Source organism: Ciconia boyciana, chromosome 1 (genome assembly GCF_034638445.1).
Source record: "Ciconia boyciana chromosome 1, ASM3463844v1, whole genome shotgun sequence".
In the NCBI taxonomy this organism is placed as follows: domain Eukaryota; kingdom Metazoa; phylum Chordata; class Aves; order Ciconiiformes; family Ciconiidae; genus Ciconia; species Ciconia boyciana.
The window spans coordinates 74,381,397-74,401,011 of NC_132934.1; the positions used below are offsets into that span (position 1 = coordinate 74,381,397).

At 39.6% G+C, this 19,615-nt stretch overlaps 1 protein-coding gene across 20 annotated transcripts in view; it reads left to right on the plus strand.

Moving 5' to 3' along the window:
* Positions 1 to 19,615, plus strand: part of SOX5 (SRY-box transcription factor 5) — a 721,637-nt gene that overhangs the window by 259,800 nt on the left and 442,222 nt on the right. For 18 of the 20 annotated variants that reach the window (XM_072874851.1, XM_072874898.1, XM_072874812.1 and 15 more), the window contains one exon: positions 6,352 to 6,414. The exons of 1 other annotated variant lie outside the window; for it this stretch is intronic. The gene's annotated coding sequence lies outside the window, so the exon portion shown is untranslated. Of the gene's footprint in view, positions 1 to 6,351; positions 6,422 to 19,615 lie in introns of all 20 variants that reach the window. One more of the 20 variants, XM_072874906.1, reaches the window with a different exon arrangement.

Below are 19,615 nucleotides of genomic sequence, written 5' to 3' on the forward strand. Positions count from 1 at the left end.
GGTCTATGGCATATCATCGTTGTTGTTATTTGCATTGCTGGAGAGAGGGATCTTCAGCTAGTGTGATCTTAGCCCACATCTTAGAGAATTAACGTCCAATTCTTAAAGATATGCAGTCTTTCCTCACTTCAGTTATTTTCATTTAAAAGGAACAATTTTTATGTGAAAATTGAACATTTTTTTTTGAAACATCAGCTTTGAAACAAAATATTTATATTTCTGGTGGGGGAAATTGCTGGAGTTATTTGCTGAAGGTAATGTTTTTTTAGCAGATTCTTCACATAAAAATCAACCCACTGTAATTTCTCAATTTAAAAAAATATTTTGGGGAGGAAGCAAGAAAAGGAGGGGAGTTCAGATCAAACCTTAGATTTTTTTTTCAAAGAAAATTTCAGAAGAATCCAGAACTGATTAAAATCAAGGTTGTGGCTCCAGGTTCATCCTAACTAACATTAGGCACTTTTCTGAGGTCACTAGATGTTGAACATTGTCATTCAAGCCTTTTTTTGTAGTCAGCACAGAGAGATGCTTTTCATCAAAAATGTTTCAGCCCCCATTAGGCCTTTACAACCCGTAGGGCAGTCTGTCCATCTCTGCTGGAGGGATCCTGAGCTGACTGTGTTCTTAACCCGTGCAGTTGAATTTAAGTTGGGTTAGTCATCACTTGCCAACAGGTCATTGACTCTGGAATGAATTTTTTTTTATTGATACTAAAAGGTCCCCAAGATGATCTATTATCATTGAAATATAATGTAGACCCATCTACAATGCTATTCATCAGTAACAAGGTTAATGCCATTACCCCCGTTCCACAGATGGGAAACCTGAAGCAAGGGAAATGACTTGGCAGAGGTCAGCCAGAAAAGATGTGTTTCTAACCACACCCCACCCCCCCGCTCTTGTGGTATTTATTAGGAGAGGGGAAAAGCAAGGTTTTCTCTGACCTTAAGTCTTGGAGTCATGTTTTCATATGTTAGGCTTTCAGCTAAATTAATTCTTTCCCTAGTGGATTCAAAGCTTGAAGATGTGATTTCTAACAGTTCAAAGCCAAGTAAATAATGTCCTACAAGAGTTAGCGTATAAAATGTCACTGTACCTTCTTGCTGATTGCGTGATTTTGGGGTTTTGAAGTACACCTGACAACAGCACTTCCAGAATCTACTGCATCTTAAAAGATCTCTCATGGTCGCAAGGACTATTTCATGTACAGGACTAAGCGTAAATATTTTGGAGGCTGTGACCCTGTGGATATATCATAGAAGAGGAGGAGGTCGGGACTTCTGACCACAGAGAGGAAGGGTCAGTTGCCTTCTTCATGTTCCACGCTGTGCCCAATTGGCAGCGTCAACACCAAGTTAACTGGTTTAACATAAGCTGAAGGATCTCTATGCTATGTTGAAATAATTTCTCAGACCTACAGTGTATATATATATATAACCGGTGATACGACCAAAATGACTGTTATGGACACTTCAGGATCAATACTAGAGGTAAGGATGAATCCTCTGTCAAATGATTTTGGGAAACAAAATAAATCTTGATTTTTCAGCTTCAGAAGGGTAGAAATGTTGAGATATTTAACTCTGCCAAGCATCTTATCACCTCTCCATTGAAAGCAACAGCAAAAGTCCTAACTGATTTCAGTACTGCAGGATCAAGCTCCAGGTGTTGGCAGGGCACTTGCATACTCAATGCAAAGAACTTTGGGTTCTTTGAACTGGGGAAAAATATCTTTAATTTAGATTACATATAATCATTTTTTATTAGAGCTTTAACTTGGTTAAGTATAATCAGGTAGCTATTGTATAATTTAAATGGCCAGTGATTGTTATTTGATAATAACAACTTACATTTATATAGTGCTGTATACCCCAAAGGGATCCCAGAGGACCTTAAAGACTCAACAATAAAATACACAACAAAGTAAACATTAATTACAATTACACCATTAGTAGAAAATATAAGGATATTAAAAATCTGGCAGTCTGTGGTTTGCTTCTGCTCTCATTTGAATTCATTAGCCAAGCTCACCCAGAGTGCAAATGGATTATTAGTGGTTCTGCCATATTTGATTTAAGAAATGTTCTGTACAAGTATTGCAGTGAGAGCAGAGGAGGGTAGAAAAGGGTGTAAATACCCTTCTGAGGTTGCCTACAAAATCAGCTCCTCTCATGCAAGTTGCTTAAGTGGGATGTTATTTTTGAACTCTGTTGAGCCACTTGAATTCATCCCTCTCTTATTTGGGCAGTGGTACTGTGTTAGGCTCTGTGAGTCTGGTTCCTTGTTAGATGGGAGGAGGCTAAACAGGTTATCTTTCAAATGCCACATGCCTACAACATCAGAGTGGGAAGTCATACAGTGCTTTGTACAACTTGTTCCTTTTTTCATATATAAGCCTTGAAATTGTTTAAACTTCAACTCTGTTATTGTCATTCTTGGGTTATCAGTGTCAACACCTCACTGAGGTGAACAGAGCAGTTTATTCCTCTCAAGCTGCTCTTCCAGTCTTTTGTAGGTTCAAGTTCAAATTTCTTCACCAGAAGAGCTGTCAAGCATTGGAACAGGCTGCCCAGGGAAGCGGTTGAGTTACCATCCCTGGAGATGTTTAAAAGACGTGTAAACGTGGTGCTTAGGGACATGGTTAGTTAGCATGGTTATATAGATAGAGTCCAACCATTAATCTTAAGGGTCTTTTCAAACCTAAATGATTCTATGATTCTAAGTGTCCAGCTTTGTACTTTCTTTCCAGCAATGCTGCAGAAAAAGATGAAAGCTTGGGGGATGTTAATCTGTTCTACTGTAGCATCTCAGATAACAGTACCCTGAAACCGCAGGTGGGAACTGGAAAACCCACTGCATCAGGCACTTCATGGACAAGTTGCACAAAGACAGTGTCTGCCTTCGAGAGGTCTCTATCTAGGACTTGAAAAACAGAAAAATGAGAATTCCAGAATTGTTTGGGAAGGGGAATCGCTGAAGTGATGGGACTACTTTCAGATTAAAGTCCTGCTGACCACAAAAATTGAGCCAGGAAGCTGGATGCTATTTTTGTGGATGGTTAATATAGGTGGCTTGTTTTGTGCTGTTTCTTTTCTAATATAGAATAAATTCTAGCCTAATTCTGAAAGATTTCCAGAACCCCCTGAAATCCTCTTGAATTATGAAGTTTTTTCAACTGTTGAGACAAGTTGTTTGTTTGCACCTGAAGATAAAGATATACTGCTATTAAACATACATTTGGGGATGTCTGAGAAGTTATGTAAATTACTTTTTTTTTTTTTTTTTTACTGGTTTGCAAGAGTTCTTGCCCATCCGAGATGGTTTTCAGTTTCTGAAAATATTAATTTTCCCTGGCTTTTGGCCACAACGTATGAAAACACTCTACTTCACATAATTTCTTCTTAACATCATAGTTCTTTCTCAATCTCAGAGCTTTTCTTTAGTTTCTGTTTTAACAGTCTTAATCATTGCGTGAAAGTTGTTTGCTGATAGACTGTCTTGTTTTTCAGATTTGTAATGAAGCATGAGGGATTTTTACATTTTTGTGGTGAAAGTTTTGCATGGGTCTTACTGTAAACCTTTCACAATGTCTTTAATTTGTTTATTTTTGAGAGATGGAAGAAAGGGAAATGGTGACTTACAGGCAAGTTTTCTGCTCCATTTCCTCTAAGCAGCAGATGATAACTCTCAAGTACAAATGCTGTTACGCCCAGGACACTGAGTTCTAATTTTTGATCATAGGTACATGCACTGGTGGCCTATTTACTAACCTGTAATCTGCAATAAATTTGTTATAATATCGTTAAGAGCCTAATGTCTGAGTAAAGTTGAGCAAACACGCTCAAATTAATATCCAGGAGGAACCTTCTGAAGTTCCACACTGCTTTGGATCATACGTTTCTGATCCTGCTGCAGCCAAGCGTTGGGAATCAAAACACATGTAACTCCCAGGGAAGTGCTGTAAAAATGTTCTTTCTTTCTGAAACTGTATTTAAGAATAGGTTGATATATAATTATAATAATAATGGTGCTCATGATCATTAGACCTTGGAACAGGACCCAAGTCTTTTCACTCACCAGTGACACACAAACTAATAGAAGAATGCCAAGTTGGACAGTATTTTGTGTGTCATGCTATGTTCAACACCACCCTGTTATAAATACACATATATGAAACACAGATTCACCTTCCATATGAGCAGGTGTAGCTTTCTGCTTACTGCTCCACAGCATTGTAGGAAATCTCCCTCTCGTTCTGGTTAAAGTTGCCTTACATTTTGAAAAGTCTGGACAGATCCTATTAGAAAAGAATCCAGCCAAGGGCATCATCTTCTCTGAAAGGAAATCGGTATTCTTCCGTAAAGAGACTTTTTGAAATTATTTTATCTTTTATGAACTTAAAAGAAAAAACTTTAATCCTGCTTTTTTTTTTTTTTAAATGGTCTGATTTTTAGTTGGAGTTTAAGGACTGAACTTGTAATTATTAATTGAATTCTACCTGTGGGAGCAGGAACTAGATAGAACCTCATGTTTCACTTGTTTAAACATAAATCTCTACAATTTGATATTAAATACATTTCCTTGGGTTACTAGTAGTAGCATTCTCTGTGCCTGTAGGCCATCTACTAAAAAGTGAAAAAATGCGTACATATGTCGGTGACAGACACACAAAATGTGACTAGTTTTGTTGCAGGTGTCATTAGAAATGGGTGGATTTTGTGGACTAAACATGGAAATGAAAGGGAGACTGGATGGAATAATTATTTTTTATTTGTAATAAAACCAGATAATGTTCAAGTTGTTTGAAATCCCAGTGGTAAGGACTTAGGTACAATGTGATAATTGCAGTGATTTTAGAAGGAAATAAGAAGTAAATAAAAGGTAAGAGAGATTAGCTCAAGTCAGAGCTTTAATTTTTATTAAGGCTTGTGTTTTTAGAACAGAGGCAGTGTGTACATGACATAAGGAATGGCAATGCATTAGTGAAAGTAGGTGTGTGAAAGAAACTAGTCTGTGTTTGTGGGAGCATGAAACTGTTGAAAAGAAACTGCTACTTTCACACTGTCATATACAAAACTCACGATGAGCCTAGCAATGAAGTGTAGAGAAAGTCTCCGTTGTTCGTCCAAGAAAAATAGTACATCTCCTAGTATAAATGGTTCTGGGTTTAGTTTTTGTAGCATTTGGTATCAGTCTGTAAGACTCAAAGAAGGAGAGATGATCTAAATGAGAACATGAAAGTCCTGGGATTTTGTTACGAAAACTTTTTTCAAAATACGTTTACAAAACACTTTTAAAATGTTGAAGAAATATGTTAGAACTAATCTCAAGAGTGGGAAATAATTGGGAATTATTACTACTGCAAATTCTATAAAGCATCTCCTTTGTATGTTTATAGCGTGCAGAAAATATAAATAATAGCTGATTAGTAGTCTTGACTTAGAGCTCTCTGTTTCCTCCCCATATTGGATAAATCTCCTACTGATGGATCAATCATTTAATCAATCTACTAACGTGGCCTTCAGCACTATAGTATCTGAGTGCCTCCCAGTGTTGGAACGCTCAATAATGCTTGGTTTTTCTCCAGTTACTCTGTACTCCTTAATTTGATTTTGTTCTTACTTACACTGATGTAAATCTAAAACTACTCCATTGATTTTGATGGAGCAAGCCAGCATTTATGAGCCTGAAGAGCAGAATCTAACCCTCCTCTTGCAATTCCCCAGCTATTCTTTAGTTGTACTAATAATATTTCTTGGAGTTATTAATCTGCTCTCTCATTTATTCTCCCTGTTCCTGCTGCATCTTTTTTTCTTCTGCCGCTTTGGGTATGATCCAAAGTCTGCTGAAATTGCTGTCAGTCTTTCTATCGATTTCAGATGACTGAGGCTCAGTTTCCCACTTGCCCCTCTCTCCTTTTTTCCCCTCTGCAGGCCCTGAAGGTTCCTGTGTGAGTTTGTGTCTGTCTGAGTAGAGACTTCTGATTAATTAAAGTTACATGTATTCCTACAGTCTGTGAATAAGCACCTTGCTGTACTGGGATCCTAATCCCCATCTTTTCCTTAATACCCATTGCTTCCCCTCAGTTTAGTTTTCCTTTAACGAGATCCCCCTCTCCTCCTCATGCTGCAGGTCTTGCTCTCAGGTTCAGCATCTTGTATTTTAGGGAGAGCTTTGCGAAAGGCCTGACCTGAGTTCTGTGGAAAAATGAATGGAGAAACCCCACTTATTTCCTTGAGATTTTTGCTCAGGATAAAAAGTTGTAGTGAATATGAAAAAGGTTTTGAATGAGAGAATTGTGGCTCTTCCTTTGATATATTTTTTTCTTTTCTTTCCCCTCCTTGCCTTCAGTGTTGGAAGCAGAAGAAAATAAAAAGAGGAGGAGCTGAGAATTTAAGCTGGGAGACTTGGCAGGTAAGAGGTGTGTTTTCTTACTTGCCAGCGAGGTGTTTCTGGAAGTGCTGATGTGAATTGGCAGCGGGTTGGCTCAGCTCGGGGAGACGAGGCTGGCCCAGGACCTACACAGTCAGGTTGAGTTCTCTGTTCCTTCGCAGCCTTTCTGCGTAACCGCGGGCAAATGCTTCACTTTGCTGGTTCCTCATCTGTGACAGGGGCAGAACTGCTTCCCTGCCTCAGGAAGGCGGCCTGAGGAGAAACGCAATAAAGGCTGGGAAATAAATAATGAGACGGTATAATAGGTGGCAGCGTGTGTGAGCTACTTGGACCAAGTTGCCTAGCTCAAGGGTGACAACTGTCTTGTGTGGACAGCTAGGCTGGTGTTTGCATTATTTCAATAAATGTTTTACTGAGGTCCTTGTGTGATATCTGTAACTTCACTGCATTTTCTTCTTTGAAGACTCATTTGATTACTTTAGTCTAATTTCCTGTTCTACATGGGTTTTAAATGGGGTGGAGGTGAAACAGAGTATAATCAAGATGCAACACTTGCTTTCATATAAAAACTGTGCTGAAAGCACAATAAAAACTTCGGAAAGCCAAGCACTCATGGTTAGAGAGCTGCAGTTTGCAAAGACAGTTTCTAAGGGCTCACTTGAGGCACATCTGAGGACAAAAGGCTTTTCTTGCAGACAAAAGCCACAGCCAGGCTGCCGGATTTCAAACCTTCCTCCAAAGCTTGAAGCGCTGGAGTTTTTTTCAGAGGAAGAGCTCGAAGAATTTTAAGCATAATATTCCTTAACCTTGTTCTTGGAAAAACTTGTACTGTTTCCAAAACGCTCAGCCTGAGGCAGTCATGCATCATAGATAAATCAGCCGAAATGGCAAAATATTGGCAGGGTATGAACAACTGCAGGTAGTTGTTTAATCGCTTGTGTCAAGTAATCTTAATAACAGGTGTAGCTGCTGATCCAGTCAATTATATAAATCGTCCTGCAGTCTTTCCTGGGTTCTTACTGAGGCAAAGCTATTGATACATAAGATGTGGCTGAGTGAGACTGCAGTACTTGGCCCTGTGACTCTGTCTTAAAAGATAGAGCTTACCCAAACAGGGAGTGACTGATGTATTTCTGCTTCTCTGCCTTTTCTTCATAACGCACTGTAGCAAGGATCCTTGATTTTCCTCCCCCTCCTACAAATTTGTAAGAATACATTTAAATTTTAATATTCAGAGATCCAGAAGATGTAAATAACACCAAAATGAGTATTGCCCTGTTTGAAATTCCCTGCTGGGTCCACCTGTCGTGCTTTGTCTGACGTAGGGATAATCAGCTCTGTGGGGCAGCGAGTGCCTCCATTGCTCATCCGCACAGCCCTCAGTGTAGCGGCACTGAGCTGCTTTTTGGAGGGGGCTTCTAGCAACATGTAACACGAGAAATACCTAGCTCCTATGACTGGGAGTTTGCAGGCACATAGAGCAAGTTTGGCTCAAACTCAGATGTCAAAAGAAGTTTGTGGCTGATAAAAGAATAAATCATTTTCTAATGTGAAATAATTTGGTCCCTAGCACTTATGAGAAAACTCATCAATACAAACTAAATGGCAGCATTGTAAAAATAGATATTTTTTTTTTTAGTTGCAAAATTTTTCTGAGAATGAAGGATTTGTGTTTTTACTGTGTATGTCACTAATAGACCTCTAACAAGCTGTACATGAAGATGATTAGAGATGTGTTGTTTGGTTTGGAAGGATTTGTCTTCTGGGTTTGGATGTTTGTTTTTTTTTAATTTGCGAGTGCTTTCTTGGTTTCTTGAAATTCTCAAAACCATATATTGGCATCTGGTTTTTGCTGTGAAGTTACATCATCTCCGAGCAAACCAGTGTAATGCATCAGGCTGTCTCCCTATGTGTGCTGGGTCATATGTTTAGTATTAAAGCTCAGTTTCTGTGCTTTTTCATAACAGTTTAGTTGTCTGCTAGGAACTGGTAGTTAAAGCATGGCAGACTTCAGATAATTCTTCAGGCTCAGCCTCCGTTTCCACTGCCTTTGATCAGGATACATTCAACACTCAAATATTTATAAATTATCTTTTCACGTGCTCCTTTTGAGTTTCATAGATGTGCTCTTCCACACAATAGGAATAGTGAGTGATTTCTTATTATAGTTCCTTAGCATATAAACATTATGTTACTATAAACTCTGATCAAATTTGGACTGTAAGTGCAAGTAAGAATAGAAAGACATAGATCCTGCTATAAAGAGTTTGCAGTTAAAGTGGTAACAAGTGAAATGGAAAGGATGGGGAAGACAACTGTCAAATACAGCATGTTTATGTATATACAAATGTATGTATAGACATATATACCTTTGTTTATCCCTGCAGTTTAATTTAACATCATATTTAAAAAAAAGACAGTAGAAAGATTAATCTATAAAAAATTTGAACCATGTGGCAGAACTTGTCTTACTGATGAAAATGAAAAGCAGCCAGAGATTGAAATGGGGGGTGTGTGTGTCTGTTGGTATTTTTTCTGGATAGGTTGTCTTAAAGTCATTAAAAACAAATTATTTGACCTTTTTCCAAATAAAGTATAAATTTTTACGACTTTCCCCTCTATATGATTTTGATGAGAAAGAGTGAGTATTGGTGTACAGTTGCAGAAACTTCCTTCATGCAGATGTGGTAAAGCAGCACGTTAAATCTGTAGTCTGCAATTTGGACACCCATTGTAGGCTGGAGAGCATAGCTCTATGAAAAAATAAAAAGGAGGTTGTCTGAGGTTGTACGTTCGCCTCAGATTTTGCTTCTAATTTGGTAAATAATATAAATGTTCTCAGGCAAATTCTCATTATAATTCCATTTTCTGTTGCAGATACGGTTTTGGTCAACCTGAGAATTTGAGTCTGTTTGTGTGGCGACGGTGGGAAGTGGGTTGGGAGGAATTGCTGTTACTGTATTACTTCCCCTCCAAAAAGGTCTCGAAATGAAACCAACTGCTAAATTGGTAATCTGCAAGCTCACAATATTTGCATGCATTTCTGAGTGTGGCTGTGAGAGGGAGGAAGACCCCGTTCTTGCACACCATTTGTTTTCTGTGTCATCCTGAACTTTGAGATCTGAATCTTTTATTCACATGGATGGCTTTAGTTTTGGTTTGTTTTGTGCTAGTTTTTGTAAAAATCCATGACTGAGGCTTGTTTGCAAGAGTGGCTTGTGAGTGGGTACCTCTGTGTGATTGATCAAGTACACCCACCAGGTCTGGAGAGTATCATATTGATGTCAAAGGAACAAGTCCAAATCATATTGTGATGTTTTATTGGAGTGTTCATATGCGAGGGCTCTTACTGTTATGTCTTCGTGGATTTCAACTGCAAGAACTGTTGCCTAAGAAGGAACTAGGATGATTTTATAGCACTTAGGATAAGGTTCTTGTCCCTTCATTTTACATCCAGCAGTTGCTCAGGTAGCTGAGAATCAGTGGATGACTAATCCTAGATGACACAAGCTAAAATCATGTACATCCTCCACTGATATATCCATGAGAATGGGACCAAATGGGAAATGATAACTAAAGAAGCTGAGTGCACCAGAAAACATGCATGAAATGTCCTTTCACGTGTCCCATTCTGACAAGCAGAAGCTATTGGTTTGTCTCTCTTTTTTAAAAGAACATTTCAATGCAACCAAGACCAGATTTAGGTTTTTTTAAAGTAATCTTGATGGGTTTGGGAATCACATTAGGTAGGATGGGTGGTGATCTCTTGCCTAAATATTATGAGCAATGAAAATCATGTGGCTCTAAGAAACAGCAGAGTAGATGCCTGATCAAACATGATGTCATCCTAAAAGCAGTGTTGTTAGAGTAGCTGAGATGAGATTGAGAGTGAGAAGGTGGCACTAGAGTCTTGGAGAAATGTCATAAACCTAAAAATGTCTTGGATCAACCTGCTTGGGATCTGAAATTGTAATCCGGTGGCTTATATACTTGTTTCTGATTTCCTCTTACAAGTGAGCAATTTTTATATATGCATGGCTGGATTCTTTTTACCTCTTTGGTTTAGGTCAGAGTGCTCCTGGTCATTTTTCCGCTAATGATTTTGCTTGTTCTTTAGAAACACTTTTTTTAAACAAAAAATTCCCACAATTGAAAAGCATTGCTAAGTTGCCCCTGAAGGTAAGCAATTCCTCTGCCTTCCTCCTGTGAACAAGCTGTTTTTTATATATGTGTCCTGCACATGGGTACACTTTGTGATAGGTGCATGATTTTCTTTCTGAAAAATGGATAATGGGAATAAGTGAATCGGTAGTTCAAAGCTCAAGTATTTCATTCACGCTTCCCTGTGGGAAGTTCTGTCGCTGTTTCCAGTCCTGGTCTGTGGGATCTAACCAGCCCTGGTGTAGCTGGGCCAGCTGAGGGGCAGGGTTTCTGAAAAGGTTTGCCTTTCTTTGGCTTTGAGGCTTATGCGTGGGTGTTAACTTCTTGTTCATTTTTTCTGAAAGGGGAAATGCTTTTTATTTAGGAAAAAAAGAGTCAAGAGCTTTATCTGGCTTTCCTGCTTTCTGTGTGTGTTTAGTAATGTTGCTTTCTACTGAGAGGTGTTGGTCCAGCTTACCTGGAAGCAGTGTGCATCTGGGCTGTTTTTCAGAGGTGATGAGTAAGTCTCCTTCTGAAGCTGACGTGGTGTGTGGGCACCTCAGAACTGTGAAAATCAGCTAGTGAACATTTTTCATGGTTTTCCTTAAGCGTCACCGAAAAGTTAGTTAAAATTCCAGCAAATGTCAGCTCTACAGAGCTGTTATGCTTCACCAAAATACAGGGTCAATGCAGTGGACAAATCCTGCTTTCTCTCTTTGGCCAATATCATGATAATTTACAAAACTCCAGGAAGTTTTTGTCTCCTTTTCTGCTTCCAGTCAGATATCTGTTCAATGAAGGGAAGAGACCACCTCATTTACCAAATTCAGTACTGAAGTGTAAGTAGCATTTGTGGTGTTTGCTCATGTGAAAAATCATAGTTTTTGATTTCTAGAGTTTTAACCACTTTAAACAAAAAGATGTTAAACAGATTAATTTAACTGTGTAAATAAGTAATCGCATATAAATGTAGAATGATTTAATCAAGCAAATTAACTTGCTCACTGTAAGGATGTGAGAATGTAGATGCGCACACTTTTCACGTGAAGGGCTTGGTGGTGATGGAAAGGAGTGACCAAACCGAGCTGGACCCTCCCTGTTCCTGCTGGGCAGTTAAGACCCACGCCCAGGGCTTGTAGCTGCAGCCATGGGTGCAGGTATGTGTTTGCTCCATGGCTTCTCCAGAAGGAGGACTTTGGGTTTCAGTGCCTACTCTTCGTGGATCAAAGTGCAATTTGACTGTGACTTCCTCTGAGAGGAAACAAGATCTACCAGAAAGTTATCTGGGTGATTTGTGTTGGTTATCTGCCACACAGACTCACCACAGAGTAGCTCACAGTTGTTATACCATTTCCTGATACGGCACAGGGAACATCCAAGGTTGAGCCTGAGAGAAAGAGAACAGAGAAATAGTGGGCAAGAGCTTACCAAATAATTTTCAGTCAGGAGACTTGATATCCAGTGAAACGTCAGTAAAAGGGATTTCAGAATTGTTTTTTTGTTGTTGCTGTAAGCACAATTATAAGCTTTCCAGTTTGTCTGACCCATCATCGTGAAATGCTGTCGCCAGTATCATTAGCAAGGCAAGTGTTGCTAACATACTCAAATGCACAGCAGAGTTCTGGCTCTTCAGTGTCTGGACCAACTCCCAATATTAGGAACAGGAGTCAAATGGCCATCCTTTCTCCTGTGCTGACACATACCCCGCCATTAGCAGTCTGAAGGCAATTTTAATAAAATACATAGCCCTGCTGAGCTGGTCTCAGAAGATAAATAAGCGATGTAGAAAAGAAGCTTTTGTTTAAAAGTAATTATTTAAACTATGTATTACAGGTAATTTTCCTTTACCAGTAAAGCAAATGCTATCAGAATTTCAATAATAGCTTTGTGTTACTTATCTAGATAACATGATATTGTCATTTCCAGGAGCTTAAAATGCTGTTTTATTTTCATTTGTGTCAAATATAAGGGTAAATGAGACCTGAATATATATATATATAAACCCATGGGTTTTGTATAATTTTCTGAAAGCAGTGTTTTGTTTTCCAACCTTTTATAGTAATATAACAATCTAATGATAGTTTCATAAAGTGTGGACTTAAAACAGTAGGGTGAGGAGCATCTTCTTATTTTCTGTTTGTGTAAACATGCTGCGTTTCACATTTGATAGAAAACACTGTTCTTTGAAGAGGTTTGTCAATAATAACCGTAACAGCATGGTAACATTATAATGTACATGTAGACATAGCCAAACACTAAGTGCTTCAACCCATCTGTAGTTCAGAAAAAGCAGAGGTGTCATTTTTTACCCAAGAGATTTTTCACTTTCAAAAATTAAATTAAAAACTTAGCCTCTATGTTTCTTCCTCTCAGCATTATTTCTACAGTGTAAACCTCTCTAATGATCACGAAATAGTTTATTATAAGGAAGACGAACCAACTAAGGGAGGAAAGCAATTCCGCCCCCCTGAAGAAGTAACTTCTCTGTATTGGGTCTTTAACTTAGAGGATGGGCATTTTTGTTATAAAGAAGACTTTTTTATTATTATTATTCTTATCATGGATATTTGTATATTTTCTACTTCAGTTATGGATGAAGGAAGAGTTGCTACTTTGAGAGTTGAAAGCCTGAAGCCCTGATTGTGCAGCTGAGCCCATGTAGGGTTGTCCCCCGTGATGCTCAGCTGCAGCCATGGCTTCTAGCTGGGAGCCCCGTGGCGTGCTTTGGCTGCAAGGAGGTATGGCAGGAAAGATACCTAAGTGCATTAAGGGCAGTTTTCAAACCAAATTTAGGCCTAAATTCTGCCTAATCCCTAACCTAGTGTTTTCTTCCTGGATGTCTCTAGGCCTTTAGAAATGCCTAGCCAGTCAAACGTGGAGGCCCAGGGATTAGGTGGATTTTTAGGTCGTTTACATCTGGCCATAGTCCGTCTGTGCCAGAGTTTCCAATTACCCAAAATGGAGAAAATAGCATTTCCCTACTTCAGAGAAGATTTGTGAGGATCAATGTGTTCAAGATTGTGACAGTAGGATATATCTGTAACTTACATAGGTAATAGATCAACTTAAATACTTTTAATAAAAGTGGGCACAATAATTCATTGCTCTGTCACAGGAATATTGTGACGCTTAGTGTTTGTGATCTATGTGAAAGAGGTTGAGATCTTTTGATTAAAAAGTGATATTGATATAACTGTGTGAATTATGAGCATGCCTGCTTCCACACTGAATTTACTTTTTGACCTAGCTAGGCTGGAGTTTTAATCTGTGGTGAGCGAAAATTGTTGTTCCCCCCTCCGGAAAGTTTGGCCTGTTTCAAGCCATGCTGACCCTGGCTCGGCTTTCTCCCATTTCTGCTGTCTGGGGAGAAGGATGGTGCCGAGGCAGAGGGCAGAGCAGGCAGCTGATGCCAGGTGGGGGTCTTGCTGCCGAAGAGCCTGGCCGATAGCAAGGTAGCACCACGACTTGGAGCTGGCAGGCAGAAATCAAAATGCCACCCCTTGGCTGCGGAAAGAGCTAAAGATTTGTCTCCAGCAAGTGACAGGCGCCAAGGTACTGTCGCCCGTTTTCTAATTTTAGTGGGAAGGCTGGCAGGAATCTTACCTAGACAGACAAGCGTTGTTTCTGCCCGGGCCGATCTGCTGCTGCAGGTCCTGTTCCAAATTGCTCGGCTCAGTGCCTCCCCGGCTTTCGGGAGGTGGTGTGCCGGCGGGAGGGAGAGGGGAAACCCCTACCCTTTTCTCAGAAGGCATGTGAAACTTCTGAGCCTGCTTCAAGACAGTAAAACTCATACCTTATACTAGCTGTCTGAAAATAAGTGTTTGTAGGAATATTATTAGTAAAGCAGCAATTGATTTATGAAGACCATTTGAAGTGCCTGTGCTGGTACGTGTGGTTACACGCCTGTGAGAAGCTCCTGCGTGTCCTCTCGCCTGGTGACTTGGGTGCGGTTCCAGTACAGAAGCAGAAGTGGTTAGGGGAGTCCACCGAAGGGGAAAGAGAGTGGGTCTTCCCCCCTCCAAAGTGACTGGGGCTTGTGTGATCATTACACAGCATTTTCTGTCAATTTGCTCTGGTTTTGACTTTTGATTTTGGAAATAAGTGTCTAGGGAAAGGTATGAAGGAGTCTGAAATAGTTTTCTTTCTCTTCCTTTCCTTGATTCACAAGTCACCTTCACAACTTAGAGGCTGTGCTCTGCAATGCATCCACCTCTCTGCCTCTTGCAGAGTGGTGTGATATTCATGGCATCGCTAGAAACTTCTACAGTAGGGAGCTGGTTGGTCATTTCCAGGATGGGCTTTATTGGCATTCTAACTAGCCGTTTCAATGGTCTCAGAGCCCTTTAGAAAGGTAAGTGTGGTTCAATATACCTGTTTTGCTCCTGGAGAGCTCAAGGCACGAGGGAGAGACAGCAGCAGAGCCAGAGGTCACTCAAAGTCCCCTTCTGGCGTGTGGTTTGGTGATGCACTTACCCACACCTACTGCTGGAGGCTGCCGGAAGAAAGGAGTAGCCCTGCTCCGCCAGCCTTCTGCCCCGACCACGTGCTCCCGCAGCTCCCCTTTGCCTGGCACAGGGCTCTTCTGCCCCACCACGAGCCCAAGCAGAAAGTTAAGCTGGCAGAAAAGTGACTTTGGGAAACAGTGAAGCATTTTCTCCTGGTTTAGCTCACCGAACTGGTTCCCTGTGAGCTCAGGGAAATGCCAACAAGGCACTGTTTTTCTACAGTCTTAAACAGCAAACACAAAGTGATCTGTCACATTTTGAAAATACCTGTAAGGACACTGCAGCTAATAGTGTAGCTGTACGTTTCTTCAAATAGCCCGTATTCAGATACAATCTTAAATAGAAGAGAGTCTATTGGCAGATATTATTACCGTACTATTAACACTAGCTTTTATTAATGTGTTTTTCATTCTTGTCATAATGACATGGCCAGTATTTAGCTATTCTGGGCATTACATAAATAATAATTGGGAGTATCCTTTTGTCAAACGTGGCTGGAGGTGGACAATACAGAAGAGTTGATATTTATCACATATTTCAAAGGTCATTTTCACCATCTCCATTAAAAGCTATACTTGCTCCAAGCACATCTTGCTTGATGGAGGATAAGTTCTGCCATTTTGAGAGGAGTAGTTTTTATTTATAATCGTGAATGTGTTTAGCCACATGAGGCTGTCAATCAGTGAGGTGAAAGCCCAGTAGGATTATTTCTGTAAATGGCCAATTTCCCCCACCCTTCCCCTCCAAATCAAGGACAGATGAAAGGTCATGATTAAAACAGTGATTTTTTTCTGAAATTGTAAGTAACAGTTTGCAACTGTTTTTTACCAAGATGTCAAAACTGTATTTTATCTTGGGGAAAGGGGGGAGGAAGAAAATTATAAGTTCTTGAAGATGTTGGCAATTTTCCAAACGGTTGTGTTGAAATTTATTTTAATTATTGTACTTGTGTCAGTTCCTAGCAGGAGTAAAAGGGGGGAAGATAATTCAGTACAGTATTATGCAGCTATGGATTAAACAATTAATGGTGAACCTCTGTATCCTATTAGTATATTTGAATTCATTATTTCAACAAATTGTTTTATGAGCCAGTGACTAGTGGATTTAACCATTTATTTTGTAATCAAAACAGAACAGAAGAATAATTGTCTTGCTGAAGCAGATCTTTATGTGTATGAATCTTTCCAAGGAATTAACCTGAGACAGTCAAATAATGCAGAATGTCATTAGGAAGTTATTTTGTCCCAAGAGTTTGGTTTTCTTATGTGCGGTCAAGGAACTCTCTGTCTGGGAGGGCTTTGGCAGCTGGCTGGTGATCATTGCAACAGCTACCATCCCTAAAAGTGTTGAGGACTTTGGCACAATCAGCATTTCCCTGGAAAATATCTCAGTTGGCATTGTATGTGGTGTTCTTCTCTTGAATATGTGCTAACCACTCACGAGTCAGAAATAACACTTCTTGACTGATCGTGGCGTGCAGATACTCGCCAAAGTAAATACTTCTGTGAGCAATCTGTGAGCTCAATTTTGTGTGTAAGATCTATTAACAATGACCAAATAAAAAGACATTCTCAAGAAGTACCACAGGGCAAATTATCTAAGCATGTGAGGACATCACTGGTGTTTCTCTTTGCAGTTCACATTAGAAGTATGCTAAGACCCTCATGATACCCTCATGGAATTTGGGCCAGATGTATCTTCATAAATATTATTTATGCTAAATATTTTCTTCTCAAATTAGGCATGAAACCAAGATGCTGTCTTTCTATGTCGTTAGGTAACACATTTATCTTGATAAAGGAGGTAAAATGGGTAATATTCTAATCTCAATAGCTTCTGGTTTTCCATTTAGTGTTTTTTCTGCGATGGTATGATTTCCTTTTTGCCTTGAAGAATCCTGTGCCTTTGTAATGTGTGATAAAATGTGTGTCATCTTCTACCACCACAAGGGATGTGTAATCAGATACTTACTCTATCACCGATGATGTGAGTGGTACAAGTAATACTGGGTGACTTCAGCCATCTTTGCACTACTACATAGTTAATCCATAAATTTCATAATGCACAGGGCCCATGAATCAGGTACAGTTGACTATTTAAAGGATGGACAGTGAAGTGAGTCATTTCTGGGCGTATTTTATAACTGCCAAAGTCCTCAAAGAAGATTCCTGTGTTTGATATGTATGTAGTTTTTATGACCGTTTTTTGCCATTTCCTTTCATTCTCCTGTGCTGAGCTGTTGTGAGTTTTAAATTTGAGTGAAGAGCTTCCCTTTTTTTTTTTTCCCTCTCATGTGAGCAGGTGAGCAGAAGATGATGGTGCCACCCTCCTTACAAACTTTTAGGTTGGCTAAGGAAATTGACTATTGGTTTTAGTTGTGGTTTGGCTTTTTTGGTTGTGTTTTTTTCTTTTTTAAGTATGCAAATACTTCTTTGGTAGTCAGTTGAAATTATAGGCAAGATGCTGAAACAACCTCCTAAGCGTCTGTAGTGGTCGGTGGAACTGACAGTGTATTCTGCTGCACTTCTGCTGCATACTGTTCTCTTACTTTCTGCTTCTGGGTGAGTCATACAAATATCTAGTGCCAAGCTGTAGGACTGAGAGTGTAGCATGAGACAACTATTCTCAGGATTTCTCCAAAACATCAAGGGTGTTGATGTTGCATAGATGTGTTGCTGTGAGCTGTTTATCACTGGGTGCATTGCTGGGGAGGAGGGGTAGAAACAGAGGTGTTGCCCAGGCTGGTTATGAAGGAGGGTGCTCTGTTGCCTTCTTCCTCTACTTTGGTAGCCTACATTCACTAAAAATAAGGCTTTCTTGGCTTAGCACTCTTAAACTTGATTTATTTGTTGACCTCTTTTCAAATGGCAGAATGAAATCAGGGCGATGTGGAAAGGGAGAAGGTTTGGGTGCCAGCTGAGAAGAATATTTCAGGGGTCTTAATTTTCCCTTGTACACAGATAGTGCAAGCTAAAGGTCAGCAAGACAATTGATGTGAAGAAAAACATGTGAATATGGTGTTGGGAACACTTGCAGAGTGTGCCTGTATAAAAATATAAACAATAGGCCATTTAAAGGGATGAAAAGAAGTGGAAAAAAGTAAATTTTTACATGCACAACCATTTCCTTCCCTTTTGCTATAGGAGAGGAAAAAAAAAGATGATTTGTTTCAGAACCTTTTCTGGAACTCTGTGAAATGATTTATAGACGAGGTGTGCTGTATACAAGAGCTTTTACTGGCTTCCTTGCCAATGAATTAGGGCCCTATTCTGAAAAAAAAAAAAAAATAATGTTAGCACTTTCTTTGCAGCCATCCTAGGCTTCCGTGATGCGGAAGTCAAATGTAAATTCTGGCTGAATTGGACCCTTGTGGAGGCGGTGTTCAAACAGCCTGTGAGGAGAAGAGAAACCATTCAGGTCGTGGGCCTCTGCATGCTTCAGAGTCCTTCGATCATTGCTATAATTCTCTGAAAGCAAACTAATAAAACTTCCTATTGACTTGCATTTGTGTGTGCTTTGAGCAGTTATTTACAGTCTACCATCAGCAGATTAAAAATCAATTAAAATCCATAGAAACAGCCAAAGTTACATACTCCTCTTTGCTGGTAAAGATTTTTTAAAAGATTTTACATTAATACTTGCTGCTTGGTATTACTGAAGATAATGAATCAGATTTAGGCAAAGTCTATGCGTCTTTAACTCTACAGATCTGTGCGTTTTTAACTTTACAGAAGCCCTGCTAAGAACCTCTTATCCTCTGTGCCTCTTGCCCTCTGTAGAAATAGGAGAATTTATGCAATTCATTTAACTGAAATGGAGATGTTGAAAGCTCTCCAATACTATAATGATGGATGCTATTGCAAATGTGTAGGGAAAACAATAATCTTAATGATAAAATGATAAGTTTAATACCAGTACATTAGAATGGAAAGTGAATTTTAGTACCGCTAATACATTAAAATAAAGGAGACTTTGATTTGTGTTTCTGGTTTTCCATGGAAGCCCCACAGACTAATTTGGTTCCATCCCGCGATTCAGGGGGAGGCTGCGTGGTCTCAGGGAGGCGGCACTGGGCTGGGACTGCAGAGGTCTGGTTCTGCCAGCGACCTGCTCTGGGGGATTTCGGAGTGTGCGGGGGTTTTTTTCTTGAGTTTCCTCTCCATCTGTTTGCCTCCCATTCTGTGCAAGTCTAATCTGTTTATACTATTAAACTCTCCAACATAGTGCTTCTTTTTCATTTCTTTATAGGTATGTGCTCCAAAGACTATTATGCCATTGAATAGTCATGATACTTGTTCTAATATGTTATTCATGTGTAGACTGGAAGGATATAATCTACATTTCTAATTACTGTTTTTATTCGCCCTTTCTGTTTCATATCTTAATGCAACTTTTATCTTAAACGGAATTTGCAGTAACTAAAGAAGCCATGACTTCAGTGCGTTGCAGTTGTATTCAGGTATCAATCACAAAAGGCAATGCTGATTACACTAGTAAGACAGAAAGCCCAAGCACTGAGAAATTGGGGGGGTTGTGGTGGTGGTGTATAATTAAGGTAACTTGTGCAACCTTAGTTT